Source organism: Nicotiana sylvestris, chromosome 3 (assembly GCF_000393655.2).
Source record: "Nicotiana sylvestris chromosome 3, ASM39365v2, whole genome shotgun sequence".
NCBI classification, from domain to species: Eukaryota; Viridiplantae; Streptophyta; class Magnoliopsida; order Solanales; family Solanaceae; genus Nicotiana; species Nicotiana sylvestris.
Window position 1 is genome coordinate 100,220,325 of NC_091059.1, and position 19,261 is coordinate 100,239,585.

A 19,261-nucleotide genomic window follows, 5' to 3' on the forward strand; every position below is an offset into this window, starting at 1 on the left:
GCTAGTAAGTTGTTAACTAATCTCAGATTATAGCATGATTGTTTGAGTTCTTGGTCAATTAGATCGTAGCATTAATCTTACCCTCAATTGTTACTCAAAAAGGGTACTGTAACGCTTTAAGGAAAAAGAAGCATAGGTGTAAGTCTAAGATTGCTAGTTAAGGTAGCAAGTCAGGATAGGCACGCGTGAGTTGGTGAGCTAGCAATTTCTGGTGGCTCGAATCATGCCAGGATTCCGACGCGTTTTACTTTGTAACGACATTTCGGAACTAATCAAATCTGCAAAAGTTATTAAAGGGCCCGGACTTTTCAAGCATGTGAACTAATCAGGACTTTGTCTTCTTTCATGTTTAGAGATAAATTTAATAGAAAACCTTAGCCACTTTTAGGATTGCCTTTTTAATAATAAGAATGAGATGAGCCTCGCCGAAAACATGAAAAATTCAAAATTACGGGGCCCTCAGTAAATATTTGTTTTAAAATTACTTAGACTCCTGGATGGACCGTTTTGCAAAATTTCACGGACCTACCCAAAATAATGGTGCGTTAGTCGCTTTAGGCGCGTATTTAATAATGTTATCTTCTTAAACTTGGGTGCGCATTTCATGCGACCCAAATCCAAATCCCAAAACATTGAATAAAACTGTGTTCCGGATTGCGGGTGCATTTCATGTGACGCAATCCAAAGACATGTTTTTAGACGATGTTCACATTTTTTTTTAAAAGTATAATAATAAAAGCGGTAAAGAGTTAAAACTTGCACAAGAGCGCATAATTGTATAAAATCAGATAAACAAGCCGAATATGACAGTTGAGCGACCGTGCTAGAACCACGGAATTCGGGAATGCCTAACACCTTCTCCCGGGTTAACAGAATTCCTTATCCGGATTTCTGGTTCACAAACTATAATATGGAGTCATTCTTTTCCTCGATTCGGGATTGAATTGGTGACTTGGGACACCCTAAACCTCTCAAGTGGCGACTCTGAAATAAATAAACAAATCCCTTTTCGATTGTCCTTTAATTGGAAAAAACTCTTTCACCCCTCGCGGGGGCGGAAAAAGGAGGTGTGACAACTATTATTTGTACCACTCTAGACGTTCGTGTATATGTGACTCCAGTTCTTGGATTGTATTTGAATATCGCCGTTTATTAGTTTATTTATTCTATTTTAGTTTATTCATCTTATTGGTTTTCATTTTATTTGAATTGTTAAAAATGGTTAATAACTACATCTAACATTGACTTTCCTAGCAAGTGAAATATTAGGTGCCATGACGGTCTCGGGGGTGGGAATTTTGGGTCGTGATATTTTTCTAGGTGAGCGTAACGTGCCTCAGCATCTAGTAAAGACTTACTAACATAATAAATCGAAGATTGTTTACCTTTATCTTCACGTACCAATACCCCATTTACCGCTACTTCTGACACAGCAAGGTATATAAGTAATCTCTCTCCATTTTTTGGTTTTGCTAACAGATGTGGATTTGATAGATACACCTTTAAGTCTATCAGATCTTTTTGATGCTTATCAGTCCATTCAAACTGATTTTGCTTTTTCAATACTGAAAAGAACTTAAAGCATTTTTCTGATGACTTGGATATAAACCTTCCCGACTAGCTCTGAACACATACACTAAATATGCTCGCTAGTCGAATATAGTAAATTATAATATCGTATCCACAGAGATTGGAATTAAACAGATATTATCGTAGTTTTTAGCTAGATTGCTATTCAAGATGATCAACAATTGAGAATTATGTGATTTAAAACTAAAATTAACTAAGAGTCTAAACTATTGACTAATGACAAACAACACAAGTAGTAGGCAAAGGAAGATTGGGAGAAAATAGGATTGATACGATAGGTGCAAGACAAATGCTTGGGATTTAACTCTAGATAATTCACTTCTAATGTTCAAGTGAGTCTCTCGAATTCACTTGGTTATTAGTTCACTTGTTTAGTAGAAACTCCTCTTTCGATTAAGTCTCAACCTCACAAGATAAACCAATATATGCAAGAATTCGTAGTGAATTGGTCTTTAGGAGAATCTTTCTCGATTATTCTCCTAACTAAGTTCAATCAACAATTCAACTAGCCTCTTTCGATTATTAAGAAGAATTAAAGACTTTAACCAACAAAATATAAAGCAACGATATCATAAGTTATGACTCGCTCGATTACATGAACTAGTGAATATCGAAGCAACGATTAAAGCATCCAAAACGATTCAATACATAAAAACTAAAGTTAATTATCCACAAATAAGTATTAATATACCAAATCCATCAAACCCTGAAGAAGAATTACTCCATGGATATGAAGAAATTCAACACAATTACGTTTAAGTCAAAGGAAAATATAAAACATCCAAACCCTTGCCTTGAGTGAGGACGAATGGTAAAATCCTTGTGCTCTTGCTTCTCCATCTTCTCCTTAGCTTCCTTAGGTCTAAATTATGTAAATAGTCCTCAAAATACCATTTTCCCATGTTTATATACCAAGTAGGGTCGGGCCCAAACACATACACTTTCTCCTGCGCAAAAAGGACACTTTTTTCAGAAAGGACGTGCCCGGACGCGCACCAAGAAGTGTGTCCGTGCACTTGGCCGCGCACTTTTCACATTGTTCTGCCCCATATAGGCAGTCAGTGCGCGGCCACGCACTTGCCGCGCACTTTTCATCCTGTTCTGTTCGGAATTTGAAAAAACGTAAAACATAAAAGTTGTATCCCTTTGAATTATCTTTCTAATGATATATTGTGGAGTTCTGAGCAAAACGTTATGTTATTTTACTAGATAGTGCATAGTATGCCTGCTCAATTCTTCGTTCGTTCTTAACCATCATTCGTTGATCCCCGAACGCGATCCCGGTTTAATTCCTTGGGCTTTTAGTTAGACTTCAAAGCTCCAAATCACTTGAATTCATTCCATAACATCTACATACCTCAGAATCACTCCTACAATGCATAAAACACACAATTAGTGCAAAACACTAGCGATTAAAGCTCAAACTCAACTGAAGTGCAGTAAATTGGAATGTAATAATCGACTAAAATATGAGATTATAGCCTACCATCAACACCCATACTTAAACCATTGCTCGTTCTCGAGCAATCAAACCACACTTTATATAGACACAACCTTATTAAACAACACTCAAGACTCATCACACCAAGAATATTTAAAATAGACTAAGTACAATATGTAGCATCTTCACCTCAAGAATTGACTCACAAGCACCACGCATTATTCACAACTTACTCACTTACTCTAACATAGAGATCAAGAATTATCTTTCCTTCATGAATCAAGTGCCCTCACACAACAAAAGAGAATAGTTCCACAAACAATAAAATTCAAGAACAATTAGGAACTCGAGATAGAAAAAATTCACTCACTCTCAGAAACGACATTCATGTGCCATAAAAGATGCACCATAGGCTTGCCCGTAGTGTACTACTCTACTTATTGAACTCATTCAGTCAAGGATCAAGTAGGACTTTAATTGGTTATAACGTACGCTACGGGACGGGTAGGATACATTTAGATATAAGACTGACTATACCTCCCTAAGAACTTTTAATACATACACTTTAACATTCCAAAACCCACACTTGTGTCAAACCATACTCCACCTTCACATTAATATGCATTAACTCCCAAATTATTTAAGCACAAATACAATAAGAGTCACCACTATCAATGAATATTTTTCACAACAATGCAACCATTTTCTTCTTTCTTTTCTTATTCAATTCAAGTGGCTCTTATTTTTTCAAAACACTGCACCTTTTTTCTTATTTCATTAGTTTCACTCAAAAGATAAACCAACCACCCCACACTACAACTTTTACAAAGTTCATAATGATTTCAAGTGCTCTAGGGAGTTACAAGGTTCAAATAGATGGTCAATTCAAACAAATGGGTAACGCTTGTAATGTGGTTACCAAATAAAACAGGACTACAGGCTCAAAGGATTTAACTAAGATACATAACAATTAGGTGGGTAATAGCATATAACTCGCTCAACAAAGAAACGCCCATATCACTTCCAAGACTGAATAAGACTACTATTTTGCTTTGCAAACACACGGGGCAAGTTCTAGACATCAAATGCAATGCACAGAATAATACAAAAATCTCACACACACATGGTACATGACTAACTCGGGATTGGCCTCATCAAGGCACTCTAGTCAAAGCAGCTAAGCAAAGTGAAGATCATACAAATTAATACACTTATCCAAGAGTCAAAAACTGAGCCTAAGCATCACAACTAAAGCACTTACTATTCTCAAGGCATAATAAAGTCAAAAGGCATTACTTTGGGTTCAAATCATAGCACAAGGTTTCCTATACCTAAAAAAACAAAAACTAACTACACCTAGTTCAAACAAAACCCTTGGAAAAGAACCACGACATAAAGAAAAAACAAGGATAAATTGATACAATACCTAACAAAAGAAAATCTTTTTGGTATTTTTCTTTTGACTTTAATCCCTCAAGAAACCTGTCGAATGATATCCATTGTCGGGAAAAATCGAAAATTTTAAATTTTTTATGTTTGTTTTCAATTTTTTCTGCTACTCAAACTAATAAAAGCAAAAACAGTCAAGCTAACTAAAGCAAAACTAAGACAAATATACATACAACATACAATTATACCCCACCCACACTTTAAGTTGTGGCATGTCCCCATGACACACAATTAAAAAGCAAGAGGTAAAGGAAACTTCCTTGAATTTCCTTCTTTTCCAAGAACTTATGAACTCCACCCCTAATTTTGAATTCATTCCTCATTTTTGCTCCTTATGATTCTTTATGGAGCTCATTAGGCCCAATTCTTCAGAGGGTACCTGCAAGACCCGCTCTTTTTTTTTCTTTCGTGTCCTCATCTTGAGCGGTGAATTTCACGTTCATGGTGATCCTCAACTTGTTCCTGCATTCTTTCACAGGATCAATCCATACATATTTCTATAAATCCCCAAAAATAAAATTCACATGATCAAGGTTAGAATAAGAAAACAAAGAAGAAAGGTCAAGTAAATATTCCTCTGGTATGACCAAGACCATTTGTTTCTCATTCTTTTCTACTACATGTTGCGAAGGTGGAAAGATGGATGGGGGTTTGAACTCTTCTTCTGTTGCTTCACACTCAACCACAGCCTTTCTTTTGATCATCTCAGTTGAATCAAAGTCCGCTTGAACAGTGAAAAACTCTCTCTGTGGCTCCAGCATTTTTCAAACCAAATGACATAGACTTTATAGCAATAAGTACCCTTGTTTGTGATAAACGAGGTTTTTTCCTCATCTAAAGGGTCAATTTTTATTTGATTATAACCAGAATAAGCATCTAAAAAACTTAAAAGCACATGACCTGTGGTAGAATCAATTAATTGATATATGTGTGGTACATGAAATAAATCTTTAGGACAAACCTTATTTAAATTAGTATAATCTACATAGACTCGCCATTTTCTATTCTTTTTGCTACCACAACAATATTATCTAACCAGTCAGGGTAGTTTACCTCTCGTATTGAATCAATTTTCAGAAGTTTTTGTACATCATCCTAGATCACTTGACTTTTGAAGGCCCCTTGATTCCTTTTCCTTTTCTTTATAGGTGGGTGTAACGGATCCTTATTTAGCTTATGAGTCATCACCTCTGGTGGTATACCTGTCATATTTGAATGCGACCAAGCAAAGCAATCTGCGTTAGCACATAAAAATTCAATTAACTTACCTTTCATTTCTGGGCTCAAATTTGCTCTGATGTAAACTTTTCTATCTGGTCAGTGGACAAATAATATCACAGCTTCGAGCTCCCCCATAGTTGTTTTAATGTTCTCATTTTCCTCTGGCTCTTAAATCACATCAGGTCTTGAATCTACATCAGTTTGACCTTGTGTGCTTTCAGTTGAGGTATGGATAGAAGCGTCCCCAACTTAATTCTTTAATTGCTATTTCACGTCTGCATAATTGGTTGTTGTATTTTCAATCACCACTAAATTAATGCTCCACGAAGCCTATAGATCTCGCCGGACTTTTCGGACTCCCGCTATGAAGGGAATTTTATAACTTGATGTAATATGGAAGGGACAACATCCATATCATGAATCCATGGACTTCCCAAGATTATATTATAGGCCATATCTGCGTCTATTACCTGAAACTTTGTATCTGTGATGACTCCTTGTGCAAATATAGCCAGTAAAACTTCTCCTTTCGTAACGACGCTTGAATTATCAAATCCAGATAAAGACTGTGCCTTTGGTATGACCTTATCATTAGCTTGCATTTCATTTACCACCCTCAGTAAAATGATATTTACTAAGCTACCTGGGTCAATCAAAACTCGCTTTACATTAGTATCATGTACTAGTAAAGATATTACTAGTGCATCGTTATGAGGAATCATCAAGCCATTTGCATCTTGATTATCAAACACCTTCAAAGACTTGGCAAACACATTTCACGTGAGTGATAGTAACTTTAGTGTCTTTTTTTGCAGCCATGTATGTTGCCCCCATTGACTTCATATCCTCTAATTATGACGTTGACCGTTCTCTTTGGTGATGGAGGCTTTGGGGGTTCTTGCATGTTTTTCATGTATTATTGTCTCCCTTTCTCACTGAACAGATCAATAAGATAGCCTTGCTTCAGTAGATGTTCAACCTCCCCTTGCAAAAGCCTGCAGTCTGCTGCTATATGACCATGGTCATTGTGAAACTCGCACTAGAAATCTGGGTTCCTTTTGTTTGGATCGGATCTCATCTTTTTTGTCCATTGCACCTTATCTCCCATTCCTCTTAGAACAACCACCATTCAGAGGTGCTGACGTTAAAGCTATAATCTCCTATTCTTGCTTTAGTACTGGAATCGTTGCTTTGGGCGTCTCGCTCCTTTTTGAATTTGGAAGAAGAACTCGCCTCTTTTTGCCTTGATCTTGAATCAAATCGTGCCTTATCTTGTTTAAGTCGGGAATCTCAGCCTGCGGGTCCCATGTAAGGCTCGTAACTATTTTTACCAGACCTTCTCTTTGATTCTGAGATTCTTGAACCTTGTCTTTCATCAACCCTTGACTGTATAACCGTATCTTGTTCTATCCATATCTTTGTGCTGTATCGATTGTACATATCATTCCAAGTTGTTGCAGGAAACTCCCGCAAACTTTCTTTCAACATCCTCGTGGCTGCTAAACTTTTCTCGTTCAAGTTGCTCGCAACTGTCATAGCCACCCAGTTATCAAGTACTCACAGTAGCATCATTCTCTCACGTTGGAATCTATCTACGAATTCTCTGAGTAATCTGTACTCCCTTGTTTAACTTTGAAGACATCCTCCATCCCTTTTTCAACTTTTTGAGCCCCCGAATACGCCTTTATAAATGAATCTGCAAGCTTAGAAAAGAATCAATGGAGTTTTCAGGTAAGAGCGAGTACCATGTTAATGCCCCTTTTGTGAGAATTTCGCCAAATTTCTTAACAAAAACCGATTCAGTCTCCTGCTTGGTTAAATAATTGCCTTTCACGCCTGTAGTGAATGTAGTAACGTGATCCCGTTGGTCGGATGTCTGGTCATATTTAAAAATATCAGGCATTTTTAACTTTTTGGGAATTAGCAAAGATGTTGCACATGGCTTATAGGGTTGTTGTGAATACTTGTCAAAATCCACACCTTTGATCACAGGAGGCGCGCCAGGTATTTGTTCTATACGCTCATTTTGCTCTTTCAACTGTTTCTGCAAAGTTAGTACTAAACTTTGTAAACTGGAATTATTTGGTGTACCTGACCCTCCATCGCGAGATTCATTAGGCAATTCCCCACTTCCAGAGTTATTGAGTCACGAATGTGGATACTCCAAGGTAGTCGTATTAATTAGTAGTGGAATTTGTGCTGCATTGGGTAATCCTCTAACAAAAGCATGCATTGCTTCGTTCACATTTTCTGTGATCAACTACTTCAAAACATCCTGCTCGACGGTCTGGTCACCTCCATGTTGTCCATCGGTGCGCGAAGCAGACCTTTCAGGTGAACTTTCATGTGAGTGCTGAGGAGTAGCCATGGGTATGCTCTATAGTGAAGTTCCACCTTGTTGATTTAGTTGTTTGTTTTCATCAGTAGTAGACATATTTTGTTGCTAACAATAAAGTTTGAAAAGTGAACAGATTATCAGATTTCCGGTAATGGAACCAGTTTGTTCAACCAAAAAATAGATTTCTCGGTCACAATCAATATCAAGAAGAAATCAGGTTACTGATAACCAAAATTACTTCACTTTCTTGGTAGACTGAAGAATAAAAAGAATAATGGAAATAATTGAAAAGGAAAGAAAACTCAAAATATATCGATAATCTCTCCCAGAATTACAATTTTAACCTTTTGAATAAAGTAAAAGAATAATTGCATATGTTGATAAAAATTCAGATACCATTACAAATGAGGACCGGGTTTGTCACGACCCGAGTTTCCCTCCGTAGGATGTCGTGACGACACCTAGTCTCTAAGACTAGGTAAACCTAACAATTATACCAAATAACTGAATATAAGCTAAAACTCAAGTCTCAATAGCTAGAATAAATAAAACTGCAATTAAAAATGATTACAATTCCCCAAACCCGATAGAAATAAGTCACAAGCTTCTAAAAGAAATACTAAGTGTCTCTATACATTAGAGTCTAATGAAGATAAGGGAAAATAATTTCAAAAGATAGAGGGGGACTCCGAGGTCTGCGGACACCGGCAGATATACCTTAAAATCTCCAGGTAATCACTACTCACTGATAGCGGGGCTGGGTAGGAGGTACCTAGATTTGCACAAAAAGATGTGCAGAAGAGTAGCATGAGTACACTACAACGGTATCCAGTATGTGCCAAGCCTACCCTCAGTAGAGTAGTGACGAGGTCAGGTCAGGGACCTACTAGAATAAAAGAAACAAGGCAAAAGAGCTAATATAATATGATGAAACAACTGAGAATTTAACAATGAGAAATTCAGAAAGGAAACTACACATCGAATAGGAATAACAACAGGGGCACTACCGAGGTACCGTCTCGTAGTCCTAAAAGTAAATACGCAATAGGGGATCTCCAGAGGTACTGCCTCATAGTCTCAAAAGTAAATATGCAACAGGGAATCTCCCGAGGTACCGTCTCGTCGTCCCAAAAGTAAATACACAACTCACAACTTAAGGAGCAACAAATTTACAACAAGAAATCCTACAATTTAAGACTGAACACAAATCCAGGAAACAGGTAATTCAATTAAGCATGTTGCACAAATTGCAAGTAAGAGTTTAAACAAGTAGGCATACGAAATTAGACTAAACATGATGACTACACATGCTAGGACAACTCAGTTAAGGAATTAAAAGAGAACTACTCAGCAAGAACCAGATTTTTCAACATATAACCCGTGTACTCACTCGTCACCTCGCGTACACGGCCTTCACGTATTTCAAATATCACAACAATACCAAAAGCTAAGGAGAATTTCCCCCACATAAGGTTAAACAAGTTACTTACCTCAAATCAAGCTCAATAAGGATGTCATTCCCTCGAAAATGGCAAACCCTCGATTTTAAACCATGTTGCCCATCATTTCCACTTCTGCGGGCTCTCAGTTGCAGCAATGCCACACCAGCGTAAAAACGATCGCAGGTGTGGATTCCACTTATGGCCAGGCTTTCCGCTTCTGTGGACCTGGGCTCGCACCTGCGAGACATCATCTATGATGAACCTCTCGCTTCTACGACCACAATCCAGACCAGCCCATCCGCTTCTGCGATCAAACACTCGCTTCTACGAGTCCGCTTCTCCGGGACCCTAATCGCATCTGCAGTCTCAACTGGGCAGTCCAAATCCTGCTTCTGTGACTTGATGGCCTCTTTTGCGGTGCCACACCTGTGGCCCAAAATGCGCAGGTGCCATTGCACCAGACACAACAATGCTTTAGCTGTGCACCAAGTCCAATATTTTTGTTCCAGATTCAAGTCCGAAACACACCCGGGGCCCCTAGGACTCCGTTCGAATACACCAACAAGTCCTAAAATATTATGGACTTAGTCGAGCCTTCAAATCACATAAAACAATGCTAAAAACACGAATTGCGCATCGATTCAAGCCTAAGGAATTTTAGAACTTCAAACTTCTACATTCGACATCAAAATCTATCTAATCAAGTCTGATTGACGTAAAATTTTGCACACAAGTCATAAATGACACTGCGGACCTGTTCGAACTTCCAGAATTGGAATCCAACCCCAATATCAAAAAGTCGACCCCCGGTCAAACTTTCCAAAACTATCCAATTTTCTAACTTTCGCCAATTAACGCCGAAATGACCTGGAGAGCTCCAAATCAACATTCGGACATGCTCCTAAGACCAAAATCATCGTATAGAGCTATTAGTATAGATGAAACTCCATTCTAGAGTCGTCTTCATACAGTGCAAGCTACGGTCAATCTCCTATAACTTAACCTTCTATTTTAGGAACGAAGTGTCCCATATGACTCCGAAACCAAAAACCAAACCTCCCGACGATCCACATATCCATAAAACTAAATAGAGGGAGCAATAAATTGGGGTTCGGGGCTAATACTCTCAAAACGACCGGCCGGGTCATTCATCCTTCCCCTCTTATAACAAAAGTTCGTCCTTGAACAAGTATAAAGATATACCTGAAGTGGTGAAAAGATGAGGATAACGACTGAGCATATCTTGCTCGGTCTCCCAAGTCACCTCCTCGACCAGATGACCCCTTTATTGAACTTTCAGTGAAGCCATGTTCCTTAACCTTAACCTTTGAACCTGCCTATATAAGAAGGCCACCGGCTCCTCAACATATGATAGATCCTTGTCCAGCTGGATTGAGCTGAAGTCTAACACATGAGACGGATCACCGTGATACTTCCGGAGCATGAAAATATGGAACAACAGATGAACTACAGAGAGACTAGGTGGTAGTGCAAGTCTGTAAGCCACCTCTCCAACCCTCTCAAGAATCTCAAAAGGCCCAATATACCTAGGGCTCAACTTTCCCTTTTTTCGGGATCTCATAACACCCTTCACGGGCGAAACCCGGATCAAGACCCTCTCCCCAACCATGAATGAATTGTCGCGAGCCTTCTAATCCGCATAACTCTTCTATCTGGACTGGACTGTATGAAGTCGATCCTGAATCAATTTAACCTTTTCCAACGCACCCTAAACCAAATCTGTACCCAAAAACCTAGCCTCTCCCTGCTCAAACCAACCCACTAGAGACCGATACTGCCTACCATACAAAGCCTCATATGGTGCCATCTGAATGCTCGATTAATAACTATTGTTATAGGCAAACTTCGCAAGTGGCATGAACTGATCCCAAGAACCCCCAAAATCCATGACACATGCACGAAGCATATCCTCCAATAGCTAAATAGTGCGCTCAGACTGTCTGTTCGTATGAGGGTGAAATGATGTACTCAACTCCACCTGAGTACCCAACTCTCGATGTACGGCTCTCCAGAACCGTGATGTAAACTACGTACCCTGGTCAGAGATGATAGATACCGGTACACCATGAATCCTGACAATCTTGCGAATGTAAACCTGAGCCAGCTTCTCTAAAAGAATAATAGTAACCACAGGAATAAAATGAGCTGACTTGTTCAATCTATCCACAATCACCCATACTGTATCGAACTTCCTCCATGTCTATGGGAGCTCAATAGCAAAATCCATAGTGATCCGCTCACATTTCCACTCTGAAATCTATAACTTCTGAAGCAATCCACCTCGACGCTGATGCTCATACTTCTTCACCTGCTGCCAATTTAGGCACCGACCTACATAATCTACTATGCCTTTCTTCATCCGCATCCACCAATAGTACTGCCTCAAGTTGTGATACATCTTTGTGGCATCCAGATGAATAGAGTACCGCGAGCTATGAGCCTTCTAGAGAATCAACTCATGCAAGCCATCAACATTGGGCACACATAGCCTGCCATGCATCCGTAATACACCATCCGCTCCAATAGTGACCTCCTTAGCATTGTCGTGCTGAACTGTATCCTTGAGGACAAGCAAATGGGGGTCATCATACTAACGCTATCTGATACGATCATAAAGAGAGGACAGAGAAACCACACAAGCCAATACTCGACTCAGCTCGGAAATATCCAATCTGACAATTTAGTTGGCCAAGTCCTGAACATCCAAGGCTAAAGGCCTCTATACTTCTGGTAGATATGCTAAGCTGCCCAATTTCTCTGCCTTGCGACTTAAGGCATTGGCCTTTCCGGGATGATAAGGAATGGTGATGTCATAATCCATAAGCAACTCCAACCATCTCCGTTGTCGCAAGTTAAGATCCTTCTATTTAAACAGATGTTGTAGACTCCAGTGATCGGTGAAGACCTCATAAGGAACACCGTACAAATAGTGCCGCCAGATCTTCAAGGCATGAACAATAGATGCTAACTCGAGGTCGTGGACAAGATAGTTCTTCTCATGCACCTTCAGTTGTCTGGACGCGTAGGCAATCACCCTATTGTCATGAATCAACACTGCGGCGAGGCCAATTTACGACGTATCACAATATACTGTATAGGGCCACGAACCTATAGGCAATACTAACACTGGGGCCGCAGTCAAAGTTGTCTTGAGATTTTGAAAAATCTTCTCGTACTCCTTGGTCCACCTGAACGGAGCACCCTACTAGGTCAATATGGTCATAGATGCTATAATAGACGAGAAACCCTCCACGAATCGACGGTAATACTCCGCCAAGCTAAGAAAACTCCAGATCTCCGTAGTTGAGGACGGTCTGGGCCAACTCAACACTGCTTCAATCTTCTTCGGATCTACCATAATCACCTCACTCTATACTACATGTCCCAAGAATGCCACTGAATCTAGCAAGAACTCACACTTTGAAAATTTTGCATTTAACTTCTTTTCCCTCAAAGTCGGGAGCACAATCCTTAGGTCCTGCTCATAATCCTCCCAACTCTGGGAGTACACCAAATGGCGTCAATAAACACAATGAGGAAAGAGTCAAGATAGGGTCGTAATACACTATGCATCAAGTGTATAAATGTTGCTGGGACATTGGTCAGCCCAAATGACATTACAAGGAACTCGTAGTGACCATATCGAGTCCTACAAGCAGTCTTCGGGATATTTGGCTCCCTAATGTTCAATCGATGATAGCCTGAATGCAAGTCAATCTTGGAAAACACTCTGGCATCCTTTAACTGATCAAATAGGTCATGAATACAAGGCAATGGATACCTTTTTTTCAGTGTAAATCTGTTCAACTGGCTGTAATCAATACACATGCGCATGGAACCATCCTTCTTCTTTACAAACAAGACTGGAGCACCCTAATGCAACACACTAGACCGAATGAAGCCCTTATCAAGCAACTCTTGTAACTGTTCCTTCAACTCCTTCAACTCAGGTGAAGCCATATGATATGGAGGAATAGAGATGGGTTGAGTGCCCGATAACAAATCAATGCCAAAGTCGATGTTCCTGTCGGGCGGCATGTCTAGAAGATCTATTGGAAATACGTCTGGAAAGTCCCTCACTATCGGAGCTGACTCAATGATAGGAGTATCAACACTGACATGTCTCATATAATCCAGATACGCATCAAACCCTTCTCAACCATCCGTTGAGCCTTTAGAAATGAGATAACTCTGCTAGGAGCATAATCTAAGGTACATCTCCACTCTAACCATGGTAATCCTGGCATAGCCAGTGTCGCAGTCTTGGCATGACAATCAAGAATAGTATAATGGGGAGACAACTAGTCCATGCATAAAATAATATCAAAGTCTACCATACTAAGCAATAATAAATCAGCTCTGATCTCAAAACCACTGATAACAACCAAACACGATCGATACACATGGTCAACAACAATAGAGTCCTCCACGGGTGTAGACACATAGACAGGAGAACTCAAAGAACCACGGGATACGCCCAAATACGGAGCAAAATAAGATGACACATAGGAATAAGTGGAGCCTCGATCAAATAAGACTGACGTATCTCTATGACAGACCGGAACAATACCTGTGATGATAGAGCTGGATGTAATTGCCTCCGTCCTAGCAGGAAGAGCATAATATCTAGCTTGGCCTCTCCCTTTAGGGCGGCCTCTACCTGCTCGACCTCCACCTCTAGCTGGCTATGCAGGTACGGTGGCAACTGGGGCTGCAACCATAGATTGAGAAGCCTGAGGACCCTGTGGAATACGTAGATTCTGAGTAGCCTGTGGAGGTGCAACCCTCCCAAGTCTGGGGCAATCCCTTACCACATGACAAGTGTCACCACACTCAAAACAAGATCTCAGATGACATGGCTGCTGTTGTGAGCATGTAATTTTTGCCTCACCGAAAATACTCCTACAAAAATCAATAACTAGATTTTTTCCTAATTATTTTTAATTTTGTAAATAGAATTTTTAAGAATTTTTGTTAACTGTTTGCATGTAATTGCATTTTTGTGCACTTTTAATATTTTAAAGTCGTGAAAAATACCAAAAGTATTTAATTCTTCATTGCAAAACATTAATTAATTGCTTTATTAAATAAAAATCAAAGTAAGTAATTTAGGATTAGTGTAAATAGATTAATTAGCTTTTAGTTTTAAATTGCAATAGCTTTAGTTTTAAGTTAATTAGCGTTTAAATTAATGAAAATAAGTTAAAGATAATTTTACAAAATAGATTAATTTAGGATCTAATTTACGATTTTAGGTTGTATGTTTAAAATTTTTAATTTATAAAAATTAAAAATCTATCCACAATCACCCATACTGTATCGAACTTCCTCCATGTCTATGGGAGCCCAACAGCAAAATCCATAGTGATCCGCTCACATTTCCACTCTGAAATCTCTAACTTCTGAAGCAATCCACCTCGACGCTGATGCTCATACTTCTTCACCTGCTGACAATTTAGGCACCGACCTACATAATCTACTATGCCCTTCTTCATCCGCATCCACCAATAGTACTGCCTCAAGTTGTGATACATCTTTGTGGCATCCAAATGAATAGAGTACCGCGAGCTATGAGCCTTCTAGAGAATCAACTCATGCAAGCCATCAACATTGGGCACAAATAGCCTGCCCTGCATCCGTAATACACCATCCGCTCCAATAGTGACCTCCTTAGCATTGTCGTGCTGAACCGTATCCTTGAGGACAAGCAAATGGGGGTCATCATACTGACGCTATCTGATACGATCATAAAGAGAAGACAGAGAAACCACACAAGCCAATACTCGACTCAGCTCGAAAATATCTAATCTGACAAACTAGTTGGCCAAGGCCTGAACATCCAAGGCTAAAGGCCTCTATACTTCTGGTAGATATGCTAAGCTGCCCAATTTCTCTGCCTTGCGACTTAAGGCATTGGCCTTTCCGGGATGATAAGGAATGGTGATGTCATAATCCATAAGCAACTCCAACCATCTCCGTTGTCGCAAGTTAAGATCCTTCTATTTAAACAGATGTTGTAGACTCCAGTGATCGGTGAAGACCTCATAAGGAACACCGTACAAATAGTTCCGCCAGATCTTCAAGGCATGAACAATAGATGCTAACTCGAGGTCGTGGACAAGATAGTCCTTCTCATGCACCTTCAGTTGTCTGGACGCGTAGGCAATCACCCTATCGTCCTGAATCAACACTGCGGAGAGGCCAATTTACGACGTATCACAATATACTGTATAGGGCCACGAACCTATAGGCAATACTGACACTGGGGCCGTAGTCAAAGTTGTCTTGAGATTTTGAAAAATCTTCTCGTACTCCTTGGTCCACCAGAACGGAGCACCCTACTAGGTCAATATGGTCATAGATGCTATAATAGACGAGAAACCCTCCACGAATCGACGGTAATACTCCGCCAAGCTAAGAAAACTCCAGATCTCCGTAGTTGAGGACGGTCTGGGCCAACTCAACACTGCTTCAATCTTCTTCGGATCTACCATGATCACCTCACTCGATACTACATGTCCCAAGAATGCCACTGAATCTAGCAAGAACTCACACTTTGAAAATTTTGCATTTAACTTGTTTTCCCTCAAAGTCTGGAGCACAATCCTTAGGTCCTGCTCATGATCCTCCCAACTCTCGGAGTACACCGAATGGTGTCAATAAACACAATGAGGAAAGAGTCAAGATAGGGCCGTAATACACTATGCATCAAGTGTATAAATGTTGCTGGGACATTGGTCAGCCCAAATGACATTACAAGGAACTCGTAGTGACCATACCGAGTCCTGAAAGCAGTCTTCGGGATATTTGGCTCCCTAATCTTCAACCGATGATAGCCTGAATGCAAGTCAATCTTGGAAAACACTCTGGCATCTTTTAACTGATCAAATAGGTCATCAATACAAGGAAATGGATACCTGTTCTTCAGTGTAAATCTGTTCAACTGGCGATAATCAATGCACATGCGCATGGAACCATCCTTCTTCTTTATAAACAAGACTGGAGCACCCTAATGCAACACACTAGACCGAATGAAGCCCTTATCAAGCAACTCTTGTAACTGCTCCTTCAACTCCTTCAACTCAGGTGAAGCCATATGATATGGAGGAATAGAGATGGGTTGAGTGCCCGATAACAAATCAATGCCAAAGTCGATGTCCCTGTCGGGCGGCATGCCTGGAAGATCTGTTGGAAATACATCTGGAAAGTCCCTCACTATCGGAGCTGACTCAACGATAGGAGTATCAACACTGACATGTCTCATATAATCCAGATACGCATCACACCCTTCTCAACCATCCGTTGAGCCTCTAGAAATGAGATAACTCTGCTATGAGCAAAATCTAAGGTACATCTCCACTCTAACCATGGTAATCCTGGCATAGCCAGTGTCACAGTCTTGGCGTGACAATCAAGAATAGCATAATGGGGAGACAACTAGTCCATGCATAAAATAATATATAAATCTACCATACTAAGCAATAATAAATCAGCTCTGATCTCAAAAACACTGATAATAACCAAACACGATCGATACACATGGTCAACAACAATAGAGTCCCCTACGGGTGTAGACACATAGACAGGAGAACTCAAAGAATCACGGGATACGCTCAAATACGGAGCAAAATAAGATGACACATAGGAATAAGTGGAGCCTCGATCAAATAAGACTGACGTATCTCTATGACAGACCGGAACAATACCTGTGATGATAGAGCTGGATGTAATTGCCTCCGTCCTAGCAGGAAGAGCATAATATCTAGCTTGGCCTCTCCCTTTAGGGCGGCCTCTACCTGCTCGACCTCCACCTCTAGCTGGCTATGCAGGTACGGTGGCAACTGGGGCTGCAACCATGGATTGAGAAGCCTGAGGACCCTGTGGAATACGTAGATTCTGAGTAGCATGTGGAGGTGCACCCCTCCCGAGTCTGGGGCAATCCCTCACCACATGACAAGTGTCACCACACTCAAAACAAGATCTCAGATGACTTGGCTGATGTTGTGAGCACGTAATTTTTGCCTCACCTAAAATACTCCTACAAAAATCAATAACTAGATTTTTTCCTAATTATTTTTAATTTTGTAAATAGAATTTTTAGGAATTTTTGTTAACTGTTTGCATATAGTTGCATTTTTGTGCACTTTTAATATTTTAAAGTCATGAAAAATACCAAAAGTATTTAATTCTTCATTGCAAAACATTAATTAAGTGCTTTATTAAATAAAAATCAAAGTAAGTAATTTAGGATTAGTGAAAATAGATTAATTAGCTTTTAGTTTTAAATTGCAATAGCTTTAGTTTTAAGTTAATTAGCGTTTAAATTAATGAAAATAAGTTAAAGATAATTTTACAAAATAGATTAATTTAGGATCTAATTTAAGATCTTAGGTTGTATGTTTAAAATTTTAATTTTTAAAATCAAAAGAAAAAGAACAAAGAAAGAGAATTAAGGAATGCTAATCTTGTTTAAATCTGGGCCAACAGCCTCTCAAAGGCTCAATCCCTTTAAAAACCATCCGCCCTAGCCCAATTCCTCCAATCAGTCTGATTCTGCCTTCACTTAACCAAAACGATCTCGTTTTAGTAACAACAATCTGAGATGTTGATCTAATGAGATCTAACAAAACGGAACTGATTTCCCCACTCCTTTTAAGTGTCGGACCAAACACCCCCAAAACCCCTCACAGACCCCTCTCTTCTCATATCTCTCATAACCCTATCACTCTCAACAAACCTCTGTCGTCCGCCACCCGCCGGAAATCGCCTCACAGCGGTGGTTCATCTCCAATTAACCCCAAATCAACACCAGATAACCTATGTCTTCTCCTCTCTCCAAATATCATAGCCTCATCCCTCAATTCCCTCTAGAATCCCTTGAATTTCAGATCTTAGAACCCTCAAAACCCTAGTTCGCTTCTTGTAGCTTCCTTTAGTAATTTCAGAATCGACTTGACCTAAGACTTGTGTTGATCGTTTGTTCTCAATGAGAACAAACGATTAACATTAGTTTCGACTTATTTTGAAGATGCCGGAGCCTGACTACACAGTCGTCAACCAGCCAATGTTTTAATTCCCCTTTTACCAGGCAGTCATTCTTTTCTTCAAAGGGTAACTATTTATTGTTTTATTTAGTTTAATCTTGCATTTAGTAGTAATTCCGGGTTGAATGTTCATTTATTAGGATAATCAGTTCATTACATAATCATGAATAGTTTCAAGTTTTGTTTCTTAATTTAAATGGCATAAGCTTAATGATTTATGTGTTGCAGTAGGTTTGTTCAAATCCGTATGTTTTGTTTGGTGTGGTTGTGTGACAGTTGGAACTTTAGGGAGTGAAAGAGTAATAACATAAGTAAAAGGGGTCGAAAGGAATTTGGAAATTAGGGAATCTTAGGTGGTTAGATAAGATGCCTCTAGAAGGGTTTCAAATGTAATAAAACAAGGTAATTTAGGTCAGATTTGGGTAAAGGAGGGTTATTTTCAGAAGTTAGGGGAGCTAAAAAAATGTAGGGAAATATCTGAATTGGACAGCTGTCCATTTTCAGTTAAAAAAAGATGCTCTATCCCTGAATTTCAGTTAAAATTCTCTGATTTCATGCTAGAATATTCCCAATCAGACCCTCTCTCATTCTTGGCTTAGAGTAGTATATATACACTCATTTTAGAGAGAATGGACAGATTTTTTTACACACGAAAAAATACCCTGAGGTTCAGAATTCCTCTTTTCATTTCCTCACTAATTCTACACTGATATAC